At 37.7% G+C, this 19,602-nt stretch overlaps 1 protein-coding gene across 2 annotated transcripts in view; it reads right to left on the bottom strand.

Annotated features, from left to right (window-relative positions):
* Positions 1-14,258, bottom strand: part of CSGALNACT1 (chondroitin sulfate N-acetylgalactosaminyltransferase 1) — a 342,472-nt gene extending 328,214 nt beyond the window's left edge. For both annotated transcript variants that reach the window (XM_075204577.1, XM_075204578.1), the window contains exon 1: positions 13,808-14,258. The gene's annotated coding sequence lies outside the window, so the exon portion shown is untranslated. The remainder of the gene's footprint in view (positions 1-13,807) is intronic.
* Between the last annotated feature and the right edge of the window lie 5,344 nt (positions 14,259-19,602).

Raw genomic sequence — 19,602 nt, 5'->3', positions numbered from 1 at the left:
TATATATATATATATACATACACATACACATATATATATATATATACACATATACATATATATATATATATATATATATATATATATACATACACATACACATATATATATATATATATATACACACACACACACACACACACACACACGTTAACCCGTGCATGATACTCATGCATTCTAGTCAAATCAAGCTACTTAAGGTGCTAAAAAGGTTCTTGTCATGCATTTGGGCCATAGCCCAGGCCTTCTCAGGGGAAGAGCGTTACTTCCCGACGTAAGCGCCCTTTTTTAACGTGGTTTTGTCCACATGTCACCACCTCATCATTCTTCTCCATCACCTCATCCTTCATTTTCATCGCCACATCTATCCAGATGTCTATCCAGACACAGGGATCTCTCTCAGCGGTCCTGAGTATCACACTCCTCTCACTCTGTCACCCCCGGCAACCACCAACCACTCCCCACTGTCACCCCCGGCAACCACCAACCACTCCCAACTGTCACTTCTCCTTCAAGAAATATATATATATTTTTTAAATCTTTATAAACACTTTTAACAATTAACAAATTAAATTAACAAATTAAAAACATCTTAGTATACCAAATTTCAGCCCTTTCTGAATTTTTTTTCCACACACACTAAGAATTTAGTAGGTCAGTGTATAACTCCACCAGCAGGTGGCTCTGCAGATTGTTTTGTTTTTTTTTTTACACACACACACACAGACAGACTAACACACGCCACTAAGCATTTATATCATATAGATAGATAGATAGATAGATATATATATATATATATATATATACATACACACACACACACACGAAAAGGGAAAATACAGGTGCTATAATACTAACTCTTTCTGCAGCAGATATGACATGGTCCACCACCAAGTAAGAGGAAGCATGAAAGCGAAAGCTATAGCGATACCAGTTCCAATCTGCCAGCTGAACACCCACAGCCACAAATTAATAAAACAAGATATTTGTGGGAGTAATACAAGACAGCTAAGGTGTAAATTGTGAAGCGTAAGCAAAGTATACATGAGCTCAGTCAAAGGAAATTAGATCTTAATTAGCCTTGCTCGTCCTGTGTAGTAGCAGGCATGTGATCATGTTGGTGAAGCCAGAAAGAGGCCATAGTTAGTGATAGAGAGAAGCAGAAGGTGCCATCTACAGTCATATTTAGTTTGGCAGGGCATAACATTGACACCGACCCTGCAAAAACTGGCTGCATACAGGGAGTTCATATTTCCATCATATTTAAATAATGTTGTTGAGAATAGTTTGTTCAATTATTGATTTACAGCCAAACAAATGTCATTTTCTAAATTCTCATACCACATTTTTAAAATTGATTAAGTCACAAAAAAAAATCTCATTGCCAATGATAAAAATGGAGATTTTATTTTGGCATTTCTGTGTGAATAATAAATAATTCATGATATTAAAAAGAGCTTCAAAAAAGGTATTTTATTTTTTATACATATACTCAATTGTGCATCTGCCGATGTGCCTCTAGCGAAATGGCCCCAAACTTTCAGATACGTATGATGAAAATACTGCCGCAAGTTGCCGTCATGTCCAGGGCGACAGATTTTGCGCAAATACATAATTACATTGTTTAAATAGACTTGTGTTCAACTTTAAATCAGGCCATTTGTGCAGAGTTCCCTATTCGGTTTCCACACTTTCATTCACAGTGGATTAGGGCAGCATAATCTCTGCCTAGACCCAGGCATATAAACACATGAGGATATATCAAGATGTCTCTTGCTTTCTGTTTATTGACTTAATCATTTAATAACATATGTAACCAATGACTAAGTATTCAAGAGACTTTACTTCCTTCCTTGGTTTTTATACTGTAAATACCCCTCTGACATTTAATTGATGTCACTGTAACAAAGCCACAAGCATTACAGGCATTCGTAGTACAACTTCAAAGTGTGATCATGTTCTTCCCAACCAGCAAATCAAAGATATGAGCAGCTTTGAAGCTGTATCACGGGGATTTCTGTTGTGCCAGTGTCACAGGAACCGTTATGCACTTGAAGTCACTCATAGCAGAAACTAAACTATACATTTCATATAAAGATATATGACATACTAAAACTAACTTTATTTTATATTTTGTGTTTTTATGATTATTATACTGTACTTATTTCTCCCAAACACACTGTGCATTTCAAAACTATTTGGCAAAGAAACATTTATTGATGTCTTGAGTGCATTGCTAGTTAAGCAATTCAGTATAAGTCAGACTGTTCTACTCCCATACAGGTTTGAATTACAATGCAGACAATGTAGGTTAGGTCAACAGTGTGGTTCCACAGTGTGGTGTAAGTACTGGCAGCAAACTGCAACAAGAAGCATTTCTAAGTCTGGATATCTAGCTGGATAGTTAATGGTGTAATATATATATCGAAGAGTATTTTTATTCATTGGTTGTTATGTATAAACGTGACAAGAGTTACTAATTTTGCTAGTATTTTCTACCACTGTGCTACTAGTAGCTTATACTAGCTCTTACGGGAGAATGGAAATATAGGGTGGTCCATATTCCATAATAACCCAAAACATGTCACAATATCTGTAAATATCAAATAGATAGTGTATTAATACAATTACATCACAACATTGCTCAATAGTGTACAGTTGTTCTGCACAGACTGCCTACATTTTTTGAATATTTGCATGAATTAACATGAATGAATGGCACCAAAACACTTGTTGATAAAATGAAATATCAGAAATAAACTTCGATGGAATGTTGAACCAAACCATCATAGCAGTTTCTCAACACTTGTTTGTTGCTACCAAGCAATATATTTTATACAAAGATTCTTTCATGGAGAGAATATAAATGTTTTAGGATAATTAGTCGGAGCAAAGTTATTTTCTTGATGAAGTTACTAGGGGTTGATGTATCGTTCAGCTACAGATAGACGCAATGTATTCATGCACTGTGATGTGTAGAAACATCTCTGCTTAGATCATTGATGTTCATTAAACTGCTAGGTGATCAGAAACGTAGCACTAGCAATATGGACAAGGAAACAGAATTATGTGTCTCTTGGGTCTTTTGTCCCAGCATTTCAGAAGGCCAAATAGGGACACTTAAGTTGCCCATACATATGGGTAGATCTGGCCACTTTGTTCTCACAGTGAATGGAATTACAGCGCCCATTGTGCTGTGGACAAGTACCGTTGTCCCCTGGGAGAAAGCGTGTCTTTGCTCCAATTCAGGTATGGCAGAAAATATTGAGATGTAGGATGTTGCAGTCATCACCCTACAGCATTTCCCAAACCCTTTCGACACCCGATTGATCCCAACGTTGATCAGGATTTGAGACATCTGCTACAAATTTGGTCTTTAAAGATTACCAAATACACATTTTACTATTCTGCCAAATATGGTGTCTTTTTAATAAAGATAGAGAAAATTGCATATCCTTATGAAAAAAGAGGGACTTAAATGATTATATCTTATTTGTAATTTTAGCTGCTGGAAGCTAGAAAACGAAATCCATTAATGTTAAGCCAAATTACAAACCAAATCTTGGATTTGGTGCCTACCTATTGATTTTATAAATGTCATTCTCCTTCTCTATGATTACAAAATATTAGAGGACCCAATCAAAACCAGCAACAGAAGTAAAAGCATGCAATTAATAGGACTGCCGCACCGGTTACATTTTTATAATAATGCCAATGAAATCTGTGGGAGCCTATGAATGAAAAGTAACAAAAATAGAGAATTAGAGAACAGCTCCCATTGAATTAGGTTACTTAGTAGTGATCACAATTACACCCAATTGTGTATTTATTTACTAATTGTAGAAGATACAAATAGTTAATTTTGAGTGCATTTGTTAACAATTTATACTGTGTCTTCTAGATGCTGTAATAAAAAAACAACAATGTCAAGCTCATCAATGCAAACATCCATAAACCAATGTTATTCTAAAGGGAAACCTGCTATATTTATAAAAATAGAAGAGATCAGGCTTTCATTGTAAAGGTCAAGGTGTTAACTCAGGGATGTCAAAGTGCATTCCTGAAGAGCCGGAAGAGTAGAAGAATTAAGACTGTTTCAAGTCTTGTTAATCTGCCAGGAGCAGTAAAATAACCTCTATGCCTACAATGTAGAAGAATGCATATCAGTAAAATCTGCATTGTTTTCGGGAATGCAGTATGACACCTCTGCACTAGACTTTGTTTTTATTACTTTTTGTGGCATTTCCAGTTCCCCTCCAGCTGCAACGGAACTTAATGAATTTTCTAGGAGATTGTATTTGTCTCATTGACTGTCTACTGCTGTCAAAATTATATAAACGTGAATGTCTTCAAAGCTTTACTGGCCTTCCACATGCTGCAAGTTAGATCTTAAGTGTCCTCCCTCTAACCTTTGACGTAACGTATGTCTTTATTACATAACTAAATTTCACTACAGCATACATTATTAATTATACTTTCACTCAACAGGCAGAAGAGTTGTATATAAACCTCCAATGGGACAAGTTGTTTATAAATAATAAATAGTATGAGTACACATAAATGGATGTTTGGATCTATTGATACTGCATTGTTCTGTTAAAGGGAAAAAAAAAATATATATATATATATATATATATAATGGTTATATGAAGTGGCTATATATAATAAAAGCACAATGGAATAGCAAGCAATAGATAAATATTTACATTACAAAGAAAAAGTACCAAAATAATTTACACTTGCTGCATAGTCATCAGTTCCCATGCTTGGAATGAGTGTTTCCAAATATAACCAGATTAATATGGAGAGGTTGTATAGTCTTTAGGGAGAACCCTTAGAGTACTGCGTTGAATTCAGAATAATGTTTTATAAGAGTACTTTGTTAATTAGCTTAACAAAGAAGAGAAAGAGGTTGAGCTTGGTTAATAATTAATAAACCCAGGAAGTCATTTCTATATGCAAATCATTGTTTTTTTTCTATTTTACCCCAGCTGAATTTTTCTTCTTTCACCAAAAGGATTTCCGGACCATGGATGCACATTGACATGTCATGGATTTCAGGGCAAAATCTTTTTGAAGTGGTTGTGCGATTTGTTTTGTTTTACTGTTATCTTACCCAATGTTACGCTCCTCCTTAGACCCCATAACCTCCTCTTGCCTTGTCCTGGGGAATTAGAGAAAAAACAAGCCCGCGCTCGGTATATCCCATATTGTATATGGTACCAGCTGCATGGCTATATAAATGCCCATATATGTATACAAAACAAAAAAAAGACTGTTGTCAGCGCTTATCCTTTACACTGCATATTTGTGTGTATCTAGCAAAATGAAGACATGAGGTATTAGTTCATATTTTTATCAAAACATTTAAGCCTGCATCCCAGCGTCAAGGGCACCTCATTATATGCAGGTCCTACATTGACTTATATGCTTTAAACACCATTAAAATGCAGTTAAAATCAGATGTACTCACCTCCCAGGTATAGGGGTTTACATCTTGCAAGGGCTGGCTTGTGAGCCACACCCAAATGTGCCTTAAATAGGCTTGATGGACAGCTGCTATGACAATATTTTGAAATAAAAACAGAGAAAAAACAAACCCGCGCTCAGTATAGCCCATATTATATATTGTACCAGCTGCATGGCATCTGATTTTAACTGCATTTTAATGGGGTTTAAAGCATATAGGTCAGCGTAGGACTTGCATATAATGAGGTGCCCTTGACGCTGGGATGCAGGCTAAAATGTTTTCATCATAATATGAACGAATACCTCATGTTTTCATTTTGCTAGATACTCACCAATATGCAGTGTAAATTATACACGCTGACAACTGTCTTGTCCTGGGGTATATCTGTACGGGTGGGCTAGTTTCTCTAACCACATTAGAGTCCAAGATCACTTGATACAATGCACACTACAATATCCTTTGTAGTCTAAAATGCCTAAGAAACTTGTATGCCACACTTAGTTACTATGACTAGTAAGTTAAACCAGTATATATGCTTGAAATTAGATCTAATGTTATTCTGTCCTTTCAAACCAACAAACTAGATATAGTATTTGTACAAGAGACACATTTTAAACAATAATTACAAATATCCATATGTACATACTAGTGATAATTTAAAGGGCAAATCTAAGGAAATTGCCATGATGTTATCGGAGATGTCTTCCTCTCACAGACATGACATCACATGCACTAAAGGAAGGAAGAGGATTACTAGTTAAAGGGAAAATATTCAACCAATTGTTTCCTTGGATTAACATATATAACCAGGGTCAGCAGGCTTTCTCCTCAAGAACCCTAGAACAAGTAGATAACAAGGGATCATAAGTTTAGAAGCGAATTTCACCTGGATCTTTGACAACACATTAAATTCATCCAAGACCTTAATCAGGATTTCTTCTCCAGATCTCCGGAAGATAAGGCAAATGTTTCAAGAAAACAAGCTGGCCGATATATGGTATCTACAACACCTGAGAGAATTCTCATGTCCCCATCATACATACTGCAGAATTGTTTATTTATTCTTATCCCATAGGTACTTAAACTTACTGTAAAAATCTCATATAGTCAGTCCACATGATGTCACCATGCCCTAATTTTCAAAATTCAGAGTTGAATGGCCTAAAGGAATTGATGACTATTTAATGTTAAATGATATGACTGATATTTCTAAAATTACCCTCTGGAACACACATAAATGTGTTTGAGAGGTTCATTGGCTAAAAACAGAGGCCAAAAATGAAGCTCTATTGTTAAAAATGAAGCCTTTAGAAACGGCCCATAAAAATCATTTGATAAAAAGGTCTACCAAGAAATATGGGAAAATAGAACGGCACTAAATAACTCCTGTGAGTTAGCGTTCACAAATTATTTTAATGGAAATCCTAGTAGAATGCTTGCAAGAGCATTACATGAAGAATGAACATCTACATTTATTCCTAACATCAAAATTGACCAAGGTTCAACAAAAAATAAATATTATACAGTTTACAAGATCTAAAAAGATAGATAACTATTTAAACTCTATAAAGTACCCCCCCAAAAAAAAAAAGAGATGAGATGCCCATTTTTACTGACTGAACTCAAAGAAGCAATTAAGACCACCGCTAACTTTATTGTAAAATGTTCAGATCACAATTAGCCCCATTGTTACAGACTATCAATGAAATTTCGAACGCAAGAAATTTCTCTGCTGAAGCTTTTGAGACTCATGCTATGGTGTTGCTCAAGGATGGTAAGGACCTGACCCAGTTTCCGAGTTATAGACCCTTCTGCCTACTTAATGTGGATTTAAAGCTACCATATTTTTCGCTCCATAAGACGCACTTTTTCCCCCCAAAAAAAGTGGGGGGGAAAAGTGTGTGCGTCTTATGGGACGTCCCATGTGATAGCTAGGTCCTCACAGATAGGCAGGGGGACGGACGCTTAGGAGGATCTGCAGCCTGGCCGGGACCCGCTTCTCCACGCTGGACATGTAAGTTTTATTTTCTTCCTTCCTTCAGGAGGATCCGCAGCGCTGAAGACACCAGAGGGAATAAGATAAGGCAATAGTATTTGTGTGTGTGTGCTGGAGGCTATACTGTGTGTGTGCCAGTGTGCTAACATAGCATGTGTGTCTAAGAGTGGGGATCAGTGTGTTAATATAGTGTGTGTGTGTGTGTGTGTGTGTGTGTGTGTGTGTGTGTGTGTGTGTGTGTGTGTGTGTTGGTGAGTGTGAGTGAAGGGGCCAGTGAATGTTTTTCTTCTCTAAAACTAGGTGCGTCTTATAGTCAGGTGCGTCTTATGGAGCGAAAAATACGGTATATTCCAAAATGATTGTGAACAGGCTGAAACAGATTCTGGAGATCCGGCAGGTCCAAGAGGCAAGGGTGGGTGAGCGTGACAATCAGATTTGCATTATCATAGCTCTGTACCCTGATGTCTAATTCCACGATTCACATGACTCAGCGGGGCGGCCATGACAATGGTACTCGCAGCAAAAAGCATCATAACGTTCCCACCCTGTCCACATTGCAAGAAGATTGGGTGGGTGACCTACACTTCCAGGAGAACGTGATGAAATCCAGCTTCCTGTATGGTGGATGTTGTTGTAATTGATTATATTAAAGTAAATTAAGACTATATAATTTTCTGTTACTTTCAGGCCTGGTTTATGGGCAAATGTAGCCATTTTGACAAAAATCTAAATGTTTGAGCAAATCAATACATAGATTTATATTAGGAGCCAAACACATTGGTATATGAGAAATATATAAAAATATATCACAAACATTGTACAAATAAATACAGTAATATTTTGCACATGCTTTTATAATTAGTAGCCAGAAGCATGGCAATTTCTTCTACATAATATATCGTTAACCTCAGGGCTGTATTTATAACATACCTGCCAACTTTTCCTCGTTGGCTTCAGGGAGATCCCGGGGGAGGTGGGGTTTGATGAATCGCATCATTTTGGCCCCGCACCCGGAATGATTGTCACAATTTTGGCCAATTGCAACAAGATGACGCGATATTTCCGTCATTAAGCCCACCCCACTTATCTATTGTGGGGGCAAGAACCGGGAGGTTGCCCTGCTATTCCGGGAGGTCTCCCAGAAATGTGGGAGTCTCCCGAACATTCCGGGAGAGTAGGCAACTATGCGTTAAAGAAAAGCAACTAATGAATCTCTAGAGACTGAAGTGTCTTTTACATTTTTGTCTCCATTACTGAAATTCATGTTGTCTTACCTGTCAGTCTTTGATTAAATCTTGGTCTCCATGAAAATGGCCACCTCCATAGGCATCAATACATGGACATAGGACACAATATCTAAACCGTGTAATCATGCCACAGATGGCGAAGCCAACCATGTCTTGTACTGGCTCAGCATCAGGGAGAATACCAAACTTTTCAGGGAGTGAGAGAGATCACCCCTATTTCAGAGAGTCTTCCTGACATTCAGGAAGAGTTGGCAAGTGTGATTTATAATACAGCATACTACGCACATGTCTCAGGAATCACTGATTAAGAGGTAGCATGGTAGTGGTTTGACCACTATTTTGTGTCTCATATTACTGTTTATTGTATTTTTCCAGTGCTTGGTCTTATCTAATGACCTAGCTTACCCATTGCAACATGCAAGTAGGGTGTGTTGGGGAGAGAAGCATCAGCACATGGGATGCATAACAACTAATTTAGGGTGTATGCCCTCAATGTCTAGGGCAAAACCAATCCTCAATACAGCCCTATTTAACCCATTCAAAACAAATATATACACCCTTGAGATTATAACTTTTTTGTTGCTGGTATGAAATAAGCCATCTTCCTATTAATTTTGATATGGAAAGCAATTAGTCAAATGAACCTATTACTTTACCATTTTTCACCATCATAATTAAAATCCTCATTATTGCATACAAGTTGCTTTAAGACAGTTAAAATTATACTCAAAGGATTCTAGTATAAGCAGGCAGTCTTGAGCTGGTTAAAATTTAACGCTGCCCACATATCCAAAATAATCCACAGTAATAATAATAATAGGTTATGTTTCTGTCTTGATTACTGTTTACACTAGAGAAACTTATACTTGGTTTATTTGTACAAGGAGTACTAAATCATTTACATTTCTTGCCAATGTAATCAATGTTTTTGCTGCTTGATGATGATTAGTTTATGCATTAGCTGATTATGAAGGAGATGCTGCAGAGTTTACGATGCATACGTAAGATCTAAGAAGTCTCTCAAATACATAACTACAGTAATGGTGTATACAAAAAGTAAGGAACATTACAAGGCTGAGCATTTGATGTTTCCAAAAGGAACATAATACATTTTGCAAAACAGTACTTTACTTTCAATTACATTTATTAAGCCCTTCCTATGAACATCTTACCTATACAAAAATGTACTTAAATTAAAACATATTTTTTATGACCAGTACTGAATTACATTTTTGCACTTAGTTGGCTCCAGCTGTTTTGTATTAAAGGTGTTACTCTTTGTCAATTATTACTGTCCTTCATTTACCTAGTACTAACATATTACACTGTGCTATACAATCTGTGAATATTTATTCACCACTCCACAATGGCCCCATAACACTTAGGCAAATTTAAATCATACTTGCCAACTTTTTCTATTGGCCTCTGGGAGGTGGATGTGTGGCAGTGGGGCCCGGCGAATGATGTCATTTTGGCCCTGCCTCCTATACGGACGTCACTGGGTAAAGCTATTAAAATAGGGGGCGGGACCGGGGTGACACAAGAATTGCATCACTGAACCCTGCCACCACCCACTTTATCAACAAAGTCAAGGTTGCCCTGCTATCTCTGGATTCTGGGAGATTCCTAGAAATTCATAAGTCTCCTAGGCATTCCGGGAGAGTACACAACTATGATTTACAGTTACATAAAGCTTGACATGGCAAGCATTCTGACATATTTGACTATAATTTGGCCAGATGACGGCACTATTATATAGGTGCCTCAGCTAGTTAGTTTTGGGGCACTAAACTAGATAGCTGAGAACGGAGGTATCTCAGGGCCATCTTTTCCATTGGGCACGATGGGCAGCTGCCCGGGGGCCCCATGGACAAGGGGCCCCATAGGCATGGCTCTTAATGAGAATAAATAATCCTGCAAAACAAAAAAACGTGCAAAAAAAAAACCTACAACTGTCAATGAGCAAGTACATCTATCTATCTCTATCTATATATATATCTATATCTATATTTGTATCTGTATACATCTAATATCTATATTTATATCTATATCTAGGGGTCCCGGTGCACTGCTTTGCCCAGGGGCCCATAATGTTGTTAAGATGGCCCTGAGGTATCTAAGTCTAGTTTTGCCACTGACTTGTAAACAGAGGGAGGAGGGTTTGTGCCACACACTCCGGGAGGATTCCTAGAGCTTTTGAAGCGTTAGGTTTTCCGTTCTCTCCTCTCCTCCCCTCCAAACCCATTTATTGCCATATCGTGTTCACCAGCAGCAGTGGACAGAATCCCCCTCAACCTTCACACCGCTTTGTCCTGATCAGTATGGCAGGACAGTTTTCTCAAACAGGGCCAGCTGGGAGGTATGTTAATGCAAATAAGTAACTAATAATAAATAGTAAATATTCTTATAATATTTAGGTTTTGCTGATTGGAAGCTGTCATGATGATCTCCTTCAAAGTGGTATTTGCTAAATATATGATAGTAAAAAAATTCCCATGGTAAAGGAAATACTCAGACTTTCCATGTTTAAATGGTGTGATTTTGACAGACAAGCTAATGGGTGGTAAGTTTACTCATTCAGACCACAGAGTTTTAATTTTCAGATATGAAACTAAAAGATATTGTTCATTATTAAGCTGACTTTTTACTGGCTCTGTTAAAATTAAAGTATTATGATATTGATCACATGGCACGGAGTAAATCATTAGCCCCTCTTATACTACATATTGAAAATCATTGATAGTAATTGTAATAAATAGTTGATAAGAGGTGCACTCACACATTATTATTATATTTAATAATTAGGGAAAGAGAAGAAAGGGAATGTGTATGACTGAGACACTCAATGATAAATTTGAAATATAATATAATAGACTTTATTGATATACATTAATTCATATCAATAATAATCTATTATTATATTTTATTTTAAATTTATCATTGAGTGCCACAGTCATACACATTCCCTTTCTTCTCTTTCCCTAATTATTAAAATTAAAGTATTACCTGCCTACACCACTGAATGATGTGAAGCTTCTTCCACATCATTAAGATCCTAAGGGGATCTGATACAGGTCAAAAAGCTGAGATTGAGCTATGATAGAATTGCCCTGCCCCTGAGGAGCAATCAGCACTGTGTATTTCTTCAAAGCAAGTCTCCCCAGCTGTCAGTCTCTGCTCTCTCCTGACATGACAACCAGCTGCAGAAGAGTGACTGACAGCTTGTCAGACATATATAGGTAAGCATAGACAGTTATTTTATGTGCATTATTCAGCTCAGTAATACTCAGCCTTTGATACATTTTATAGCAAATAGTGGCTTTACTTGCTCTTTAAAATATATATTATACCTCCCATCTTTGGTAGTCTGTGGGTGAAAGATGGCACCAAGCTGCCCCTAGCCCCCTCCTATAAAAACTCAAACACACCAGAGCAGTGGTGAACAGGTCATATCACACAACATTCCAACAATCATGGCAGTATCCTAAATTGGTTGAGTTGGGAGATCTATATTATAAACACACACATTTAGGTTTCTAAACATGTAAGTTAGGGCAGTATTTGAGTACTAGATAAAAAAAAAAAAGAGTAACAAAAAAGAGTTGTAGTACAACAAGTGGTTAATAATGTACCCTCTGAGCTGAGGTAGTCATTTTTTAAAAAACTGAATTGTTAGGGGAAAAAAACTGTGCAGTGTTGCACTATACAACAGATTCTCAATTCAGCTTTTTAGGATTTTAGATAAAATTATCACTAAACAAAACTTCTTTACAGATTGTTCATTTTAGGAGGGACCATTGCATTTGAAGTGGAATATTCATAATATCAAAAATATATTATTGTATGACCCACAAGATAACTAAACATGTAAAGCAATACTAGATCATATAGGAAAATTATCTGACATATAGGGATCATCATCATCATTTATTTATATAGCGCCAGCAAATTCCGTAGCGCTTTACAATTGGGATGGCTACAATACAGTCTCTATGCAGGAATGTATAGCAATCAATAATTGAGAGGTTAATCTGAACAGCATCAGTGAGCTACTCTTCTTCTATATTGGTTAAAATCACTAAAAAAGACAAAAGGGGGCTGTGCACCAACTGAAAAACTAATACAGTGCCGTGAACAGAAATAGCATCTTTCCAACGCTTGCATGGCTGTAACCAGGGCTGTGAATATTTTAGGTTAATTTGGTTAAAATTGAGGGCTAGGGGGTGGCATTTTTCTTTCTCGCTCCTGGCGCTAATATTTTAAGTTACGGCTCAGAATGCTTGTATACAATTATTTAAAAACAAGTATGCAGAAAATGCATATTCCATTATTTTTCCATTTAAGAAAGATTAATCATTTACTAGAAATTAGGTATTTTATTTTTGGAATTAAGGCCTAATTTATGAGCAAATACAAAACTATACTTTAAATTGTTTGAAAACTTATATAACTCATTTTCCAACAAGCACCCTGCTGCTGTAAAATACACCCACATGTGCCATAGGCATGCTCAGTCACAGCAGGTGCTAGGCTACTAATTGCAGTACAGCAAGCTTTCCTTAATGTTACCTGAATATATATCCTTCTTACACAGTGACTACAATGCTTGTTATGTGCAAACCGTTGTCACAATTTGGGCATTAAAAATTATTTTGGGATTTTTCCTTGAAAACAGGTTAATAAGAGATCATCAGCTGCAACCGGTTACACCTGTCTTCAACTACACACTGCATCACCGTCAGTCTTACACTGTAGGTTTACTGCACAGAGCAGGAGAGGTTCAGTCTCCAGAGCACAGCGGCCATCTGACAAAGTGACATTATAAGGAGATCTATATTAGACTTCAAATAAACTGAATGATCGCGGTTCCAGCTGCACGTATTGACGTCTTAATAAATGTGTTTAAGCATCCTGATTCGTGGCATCTGCTTGCCTTACAAATGGGCACTGTTCTGTATCAGTAACAAAGCCTATGAGAAGAGCATGAGGTTTTACAAAGAATATTGGAATAAATGTATGAACGAGAAAAGATACATGATTACATATTAAAAAACAAATTCAGATTATTGGTAACATTATGTTGTCCGAGTTTACCTCTACTTCGAAGTTTAGTTAGACTCCAGTTCCCGTTTAAGTTGCAGCAGTCACAAAGTTCATTCTGAGAAGTTGTCCTTAGTAGATCGGTCATTGATCCCAAACGCAGGACGATCACAGTTGCCTCATCAGCTGTACATATGATCCAGACAATGGTATGTTCTGTGTGGTGCACATGCTTTTAATAATAGGTAGCTTCTCCGGTAAACTTTCCTCACATCCCCTACTAACTAGATGAACAAGCTCAGCAAGGAGCAAAGAAAACACACCATCGGCCACTAGAATAAACACTATTCATTACTAAACCTGCATCAATGCCTTGTCAAATGTCAATAAAAGGCAAAGGTGAGAGTTACAAGCCACCCCTGCTGAATATGCATAAGAAGTAGCGAGGCTGTGTGTTGTGTATCTCTTTCCCTGCCTTGGGAGTGTTGCTCGGCAAAGCTCTGGAACTGTCTGCTCCCTGCACTACAGCTCAACATATCAGCAACTAAGTATGAAGCAGCAGCAGCGCCACCTACTGGTTAAATCTTTTTTTTTTCTTTTCTTTTTTTATACACTTAGGTGCCAAAGGGCCTCACAGTACACTTAATCTCAGTAATACGTTAAATTAATATATTTAATCTAAGAAAGAGCTTTCTGTAATAACATACCAGCAGACATTTTAAAGTGTTACAGGCTATAACAAACACATCTTACAATAAAGCAGGAAGAAGCTAAGGGCCACAAAAGCTGCATGCAGACCTAGGGCTGCCTCTTGCCCTACACTGGTCTAGGCGAGTATAAAACTCTGTGGTCATCATTGACTAATGGGCAATATTTTACATGATATAAATGAGAGAGAAAAGGAACCGCTGGGATTAAGTGTAATTAAATGGAAGTTAAAAACATGAAGTACAGTTTTCATGAGGAATTTTATTTCATAAAGAGTATTATTAGAAATATAATTTTAATAAGTTTGCTAGAAAATAAAACTAACCAGTTACCTTATTTGTGATTGTTAACGATGTTTTATTATTTAACTGATCACGTATATATTCTTGTAAACAGCTACCTCACTTCCAACAGTAATGTTACAAGACTGGGTAATAGGCTGGAATAATTCAAGAAAAGACAAGCATCAAATATCATCTCAATTCAATCACAAGTTTCTGGCAACACAATGTTGTGATCATGATACATTCAGTCAACATAACTTGTTTTACATTTTCACAAAGAAATAAAGGATAGTTCAAATATATGTGAGTAATTTAATGGCCCTACAACTGCTTAATATCTTATAAAAACTACATATAACTGGTATTTCTATACTCAGGAGAATACAATTGATTTTTGGGTCAATAATTGGGGCAATTGCGTTATAACCATTTGGAAGAGGCCTGTATACACATGTGGCTGCAACTGTTTTAAGTTTCACTTAATTTATATGTTTGCTACTAATAATGCGTATTAAAGATTATTTACTAATTTACAAATTTTATTAATGATTATACTGTTAAGAGTTGTACATTTAAGAATTGTGAATTTGTTTTATAAATTTTTTTTTGATGAGACTTTATGCTGCACATATGTATGTCTACATACAGCAGGTGATGTATATCAGTTTTATCACATCTTAGTCAATTCCATCCAAAACTGTTTTTTTATTTAGATAATCTTGTCTTTAATTTTTTTGGCAGGGTGATAGGTAATGTCTTTGGTGTGGATTAAAGGTGAGAACCAGTTTTTTTTACAGAATCCTGGACAAAATGGTTAGTATTGCAACATTGGTAAAGAAATGAATAAAGATGGCCAAACACACATAACATATTTTACTTTCAAAATTAACAATCACATTTCTGTTCAATCCTATCAGTATACAAAAGTAAAAATCCCATTTTTATAAACCAATAAATATCAATCTGGTTGTTAAAAAAAAACTATTGAATCGTACACATTTCACTTTTGATCTGACAAATAAAAAGGCACACACTTCAATCAACTGCAATACAATGGTGGCACGTTGGCTAGCATTGCTGTCTCAGTGCTGGAGTCATGATTAGATTCCGACCAGGGCCCTAAGGGTGTGGAGTTTATATATTCTTCTAGTGTTTGCATGCTCCGATAGTCCAAAAACATACTGGTAGGTTACTTGGCTTCTGACAAAATGAACCCTAGTGTATGCTAGGGAATTTAGACTAAGCTCCAATGAGTCAGAGATTGATGTGAATAATTACATATTTTCTCTTTAGTGCTGTGTAATACGATTGGTGCTATATACAATAATAATAAGTGCTTTCGGTTGAACATTTTCCACCAAATGTTTATCAAAGTTTATTATAATAATCAAGAGGGAGATAATGGAAATTTGAATGAGTAAAAAAAAAATTACATGTCAATTACATGTCAAAATATTAAAGGTAAGTCACTAAATTTGTCCAAAATTCTAACAAATTTCATATGCTCAATTACATTATAATGATTGATTAGTTGACATAACAGAATGTAAAAGCCTGGTTTCAGATGTGGTCAGTAGTATGTTAGTCTAGCTTTATCCAAAGCCTTCTAATTACAAACAAATCTACTTTGAAATTTAAACCATTTTCTCTAAATGCCCAGGCCCCTAAATAATAGTGACCACAATCTTTTTGAGTATATGTCTCTCACGTGTGTATTTCCTCCTCCAAATAGACTGGGGGATCTTCTGGCAAGGTTACAATATGAATCGGTATTATGTTTGTGTCTTCGCAAATAGCTGCAGCAGATAGAAGCTATGAGATTTTGACAGAGCTTGAATGTGAAAAGAGGAGAGGGTAGAGAGCATTCACACTCACATTGTTAGCAGAAATAGAGTTGTTGGGTGCTCGAGAGAGAGCTCTGGTTTAGATGACATCATGGAGAAAACAACATAAAACCAGTTATTACTGTCACCAGAATTGAGATGGTACTTGAATCCAAATATTCTGATGCATTTACCAAGGAAGAAGTATCAATTGAGTATAGGAAGACTGATCTCTGTTATACCCCAGCTAACATCTGGAAGAGGAAAAAGGAAAGAGGAGTTGCTGAAGGAACGTCTTGAGAGATACAGTTGGATGCATGAATGTTGAACTTTATTTAATTGATCTACACAACTTAATCTGTACTTTTGGTAAAAGAAAAATAAACTATACAAATATTACAGCTTCTTTAATCTTTTTTTATTTCCTTTATTATAGTCCAGTAAGGATCTTTAAAGGGAAAAAGTGTAGAAGGGATATTTTACGGTATTGTCATACTGTCAGGACTGGTTCATCTGATCTCAGTAATGTTTATGATATTGATTCTCTTGTACTTGTTAGCGGCAGCTTTGCTCATCGATTAGAACACATATCTGCTTTGCTTTGTGTCATGTAAAATTGTTTGAAAAGAAGGGATCTTTATTGCATAGGTCTTTCCATTGGGTCAATACAAGCTATTTAAGAACAATGAGTGACCAAATCGTACAGTGGAATGATGCAAGTTTTAACCATTGTCCTTCACAGAACAGTTCTGTAAAATTGGCGAGATGATGATATATGTCTGTGGTCGCTAACATGAAATAATATTGCTACATATTTTTTACTGCATTTTAGGTTGGAACTTCACCTGACCCACATTTGTTTTGTTTTCTGGTTCAACCATTATTGCTTTTACATAGTGTTTTGCTAAAAGCTGAATCATTTTCATATTCACATTTCTGTGGAATACTCAAACGTTTTAGCCCTACACAAGGAGGGGGGGGGGGGTGTCTGTGTGTGTTAGAGGTGTTATGGTTCTGTACAAAACCAATTCCTTGATTACAGCCATGGAGCCAGACACATGATATAAACGTTTAAACTGTTTATTGCAGTAAAGGTATAGTCCAGGGAAGGCAAATAAACAGTAAACAGTTCAAGCTGAATGAAACACCGGATTTCCAGATCTTGGCAAACAGGTAAATAATAATGAAATGCAGCAAATAACTTAACTGAAACCAGGAACAGAGACACATGAGCAGGCTAGGCACTTCAATGACCAGCAAAGGATACAGGAAAATGCAGGCATATATAGGCCACAGACAGGTGTGGATGATTAACAAGCAGTGCTGGTTAACCCCTGATAGGAAAGGCCAAACAACAGCACCTCTGGAGGATCACAGGTACTGCAGGGTAATATGCACACAGGAAAACAAGGCAAATAATAACACAGGGTAAAATGCACACAAAGCTACAAGGCAGATCATAACAAGAGGCAGATGTCGCAACCACCTGGGCCCAGGGCGATAGGGGGGTGGGTATGGTTTTGGCATCATTCCCACTGGGAGCCCACTGCCGCCACCTGTTCTTTTAGTTTATCTGATACCTTTTTTTCCATAAAAAAAATTTTTTGCATAAGGGGGTGGGGGCCCAGCGGCCTGGTCTGGCCAGTCTAGGCTTATCAGGGCTGGCCCGTGCTATAGGGGGCCTGGTCTGGCATTAATGTCTTTCCTGCTTGCTGGCTCCTCACCAGAAATCAGCCATCCCATTAAATGTCCTGCTACATATAGCGAGAATCAGCGCCCTTCCCCATGTTGATGTGGGCATACTGGATTGTATCTCAATAACCCCGCCCATTTCTATGATAGCAGGCAGGTTCAAGGGGTCCATTAGGGCTGATGTTTAAATAAAAGATGCTCCTTTTGTATTGGGAATAGGACAATATACACGTTAGATAGAATTACGTCAGTAACAGCACCTCTCATTTTCACACTAATAGTGAAACCAGGTATGTGACCAGATAAGGAAAATGGTAGGCAGAGCATGACATTATCGTACTGCAACCAGGCCTGGGGACAATGTTGTTACCTTGGCTCCATGATGATAGTGCATTATTTACTAATATTGATTAAAGGTGTAAATCTGTACTAAAATTGTGGAGATGTGCCCCTCTGCCATGCCCTGGAAGAGGGTGAAAAAAGAAGAGGGGAGAGGACTTACCGATCCAGTGATCCTATGCAGGTAGGTCCGTTTTCTCCTTCCCGACAAGTCCCAGCAGCATCGGACAATTTTGCCAATCAGGGCTCACTTTCCCCTGCTGGCCAATCAGCATACGGTAAGGTGAGCCAGTCCTGGTGCCACTGCAGGCCAATCAGGGCTCACGGCGATGCCGAGTGACGTCGGCACGCCAGCACCTCCATCTTTGATTCAGTTCGCCAACAGAGCAGAGAGAAGCAGACGTCATGGGATGCTGGCAGAAGTGGCAGGGGCTAGGAACTACCATGCCATGAGAAGACAGTCGCCAGAATGAAGACAGAAGACACCGAGATCAAGAACCAGATCAAGAACCAGAAGAGATCATCGGAAGGGAGCCCTTGTAAGGGCTAAGAGTGCCCCCGCCAAGAAGTCTGCGGACAAGCTAGCGCCAAATAAGAGAAGCAACACCGCGGGCTGAAGGTTCTGGGAGACCCGAAGACGCCGAGCAGGTAAGTACCTTAGTCCTGTAGATCAGGCACAAGGCCCATGGACACACTTTGTGCACTAGGCCCGTTGACAAGTTAGGAAGGCACAAGACCACGGTCCAGTTAGGGGAACTGGGCGCTAGTCCATAAATAGTAAGTGGGTCTCTTGCCCATAGGTAGGTTAAGTGGGCAGAAGGGCCCATATGTTAGGTATAGAGGGCACAAGGCCCCATGTTTTAGGTGGGCCCAAGGCCCAGTAGTTTAATAGGGCAGCATGACCTTTACCCGGGGCACAAGTTCCCATAGTTAGTTCAGTGGGCACCAGACCCACTAGGTTAGATGGGCACGAGGCCCATTAGTTTAAGAGGGCACAAAGCCC

The sequence above is a fragment of the Mixophyes fleayi genome, chromosome 1 (assembly GCF_038048845.1).
Source record: "Mixophyes fleayi isolate aMixFle1 chromosome 1, aMixFle1.hap1, whole genome shotgun sequence".
NCBI classification, from domain to species: Eukaryota; Metazoa; Chordata; class Amphibia; order Anura; family Limnodynastidae; genus Mixophyes; species Mixophyes fleayi.
The sequence above is the reverse complement of the archived record's forward strand: the minus strand, read 5'-3'. Positions and strand labels throughout refer to the sequence as shown.